This window comes from Egretta garzetta, unplaced genomic scaffold, assembly GCF_000687185.1.
Source record: "Egretta garzetta isolate BGI_Z169 unplaced genomic scaffold, ASM68718v1 scaffold151, whole genome shotgun sequence".
Taxonomy (NCBI): Eukaryota; Metazoa; Chordata; class Aves; order Pelecaniformes; family Ardeidae; genus Egretta; species Egretta garzetta.
The window spans coordinates 5,376,985-5,380,524 of NW_009258615.1; positions in this window are offsets into that span (position 1 = coordinate 5,376,985).

Here is a 3,540-nt window from a genome sequence, read left to right on the forward strand (position 1 = left end):
CTGCACGTATCGGACCCTTATTCCTGATCACACCCCGCCTTAATACCTACTTGCCTGCAAGATTTGCTAGCAAGAGTCAGTTTTATGAGCGTTGGTCTTCCTTTAGGAAAAGACAGAAATGTCTTCGACAGCTACTTTTCAGCACAGGAAGGTGGGTGGAAAGATGAATTTTTTTTGCAGGTCATATGCAGAGTTTCAAACATACCAGCTCATGTCCGGTAACACAGAGAAATGGCAATCCTTTGGAGTATGAAGTGAGGACAACCTGGTACCAGGGCTAATACTTTTTTTAAAAGAAAAAAGGGTGACCTAAAAAAAAAAAAAAAAAAAAATCGGGAAATGAAGGTAATGTAAAAATCAACGAAGAAGTGAACTAAGTAAAGAAAAGTTAAATAATAAATAATTACAATAATTCAGATCATATGAAATATATTTCTATATATTCATATGTTTATAATTATTTATAATAGAAAGATAAATGCCACAGGCATTAAATGGAATATCAGAAAAAGGTGAAGATGGAGAGGAAAGTTTGGGGGAAGAGAAGCAGTCTGGTAATCAGGGTTGTTCTGGGCAGCACACGGACACTCTGCACCTCCACGTCAGGCTGCCAGCAGGCCAGGAGAGGCTTCCCCACCCCTTTCCTGAGGTTCAAAACCCCTTGACAGTGAGGGCGCTGTTCTGGAAAGCCAGGACAAGCTCTTGCTCAGCAGGGCCTTTTCGGTGTGCTGTAATTGCACAGAGCCACCTTGCACTCACGGTGTATTTTAAAAATCCACTGCAACCTCTGAAAAATGGTGAGCCACCGTAAAGGACATTCGCACAGGAGTGGAACATAAATCCTTCATCTCCCCTGCTCCTGGGAATCACAGTAAAGACTAAGACTCCACGGCAGGAGTCTTGGCAACTTATCAAAACATCCTGATTTATAAAGGACAGGGGAAGACATAAAATACCAAACTTACAGGTATTCTAGATGGAAGAGACCAGCAAAGGCATCATCTCGTATAACAGTGAAGGAGTTGGAGTTCAGCAAGCTGAAAATGGAGAGCAGACATTAGGAAAGCACATTAAAACTTGACACACCGGATTATGCCCGTTGTGTTTATTGCCCATGACCAAACTAATCTTACTGACTCGAGCCCATATTGCCTCACCAATGCAGCACACATAAAATACTGCAGAATGGTCTATAAAAAAAAAAAAAATCAAAGGCATAACGTGATGCTTGTTAATGTCCAGTGCTCCTCAGGAAAAATGTTCGCTGTGCCATTCACCTTGGTTAAACGCAACCTGGCCCTTGACTCTAGTCCCCTGAGCAGGAAAAGCCATCCTTAGAGCACAGGTCTGCTGAATGTGGATCCCAGTTGCCCACCACCCCTCCAGCCACACCAAAAATTTTCAAGTGACCATCTCAGTGCCACTCCTGAGCTCCCAAGAAAGGGGGGGAGCCTGTCTGTACAAGCACCAGCTCTCATTTATGCAGTCTCAGTGGATCAGCACTTGCTCGTTCTGCGCTCCCAGGGGGACGTTGCAAGCCTGACCGGCAGACGGGCTACAGCCCATGGTGCAGGAGGACAGCGCATGGTTCACACGGCCACGGTTTGTCAGCTGGAAACACAGACGTGCCCAAACTGCCAGAGACAGAGTCACCTGCTACCCATGCAAAGCCAAGCCCCATGTCTGCAGGCAGCGAGGAAGAGCAAATTCCAGCCACTGCCTTGCCCTCCCGTGTGAACTTCAGGGACAAAACATGTTAGAGCTGCACCAGAGCGGCTGTCACCTGAGCCAGGACAAGGCGGTCAGGGAGAAGGATGATACGGAAAGGCTTTGCCAGCAAAGTTCCTTCTCTGCTGTATCAAAGCACGACAGCAGACAGTCTCCCAATGCTGATGTTCAAAGGCACAGAGAGCAATCTCCTTTTAAGAAAATAGCAAAACTTATTTGGTCTAAAAATTGAACCCTACTCGGAAGAAATAATTTTTGGAAAATCTCAGAATTTTCCGCTACAGGTGAATATGTCTGCACTAATCACTTTATTAGAGTAAATTAGTAATCCTCTTTTTGTACGGTTTTAGGCATTTTACTAAAATTAACTTAGAAGACTAATGAACATGCAATGCAAACTTGCCTTGTGATCCTCGGTTATTATGCTATGTTAGACAAATGCTCCTTAAATTATCCCAAAGAAATCTAACAAAGATGCAGACCGCCATCAAAAATAAATCCTTGCTCAAACATAAATATTTTACCATGGCTACTGCCACAGAAGACAGAGTCCTGAGGTACCCAAGTGCTCAACTATGCATATATCTCTTTTGTCATTTAATCATTCTTTTTTTCTCATGTTTGAAGGGAAAAGTCACAAATTACACCAACCAATAAAATTTGTCAGGGCCCAAGGTGGTGGTGGCAGTGGTGGCAAACCCCTCTGGCTCCCATGTCTTATCTGCCACATGAAGTGACACGGGCAACTTCTGGCTTTCTCAACAACTGCCCTCTGCCCCACCACCCCAACATCTCCTCCTGGAAATCTGCTACAGCTAAGGAAAAGGGATAACCTTCATCTGCTCTTCCTCCCTCTTCCCAGTACCACTATCCAAAACAAGCCAGATTCCCCCCATCTCTAAATTTCCACCCATGGTTTCTCTCAACCCACCCTTGGATTCATCCCTTTCCTTCCCAGCTGGCACAGGTCTGCTGTTTGCCCCCATTCACTGGTGGGCCAAGTCCCCCTGCCGTCTGCCCAGGGCTCTGTACTGGCCCCCAAGTCCCACAAAAACTTGGGTTTGCAACTGGTGCCACACTAAAGAAGGTGAAAGCCTCCAGCCCTTGCTTTGCCCACTTCTCCCCAGCGTTTTCCATGGGGTGCTGCTTCCCCCAAATAGCAAGACAGGCCTTTGAGGTGGGGGTGCCCGCAGAGAGGAGGCTGGCCACGACGCTACCAAATGCTTTTAGGGACTATCTCTTGCTAAGACCACTTTTTAATATCTAGCTCTGTGCCAAGTGCTTAGCCGGGGTTTCTGGCGTGTCTCACATCTTTTTGCCCAATTTTTCTTTGCGGCATGTCTTTGCTTCGGGGGTAACCCAGTCCTTGCAGGGGAAGGCGTGGAGGGTCCGCTTGGTGTTGGGAGTTACAGGCAGGCTGTGCTGGGCTGGCCAGGGCACGGGCAGCGGCACGGCTTTTCTGCCGGCTACCAGGGAAGCGAGTGCCCGGGCTCCCCTGGGGGGCTGTACTGCACCCTGCATCTCCGTGCCTTCCCTGCTACTGCCTCCCAGGACAGCAAAATGAAAGCAAGTTTGGGTAAGCTACCGGAGCTGCAGGCACACACCCCACCGCAAGACGGGCCCAACCGAGAGGTTTGTCCGAGGTCAGGGAGGAGGAAGGGCTGCAGAGCGGGGGGAGCCGGACCGCTGTGCCCTGGGACCGAGGACCACCCCGCCTGCAGGTCCATCAGCTCAGAAGGCGTCCGGGGGGCTGCCCCCCAAGGCGGATGCTGGAGCGGAGCCGCGCTGCGGGCACCGCCGCCCTGCGCCTCC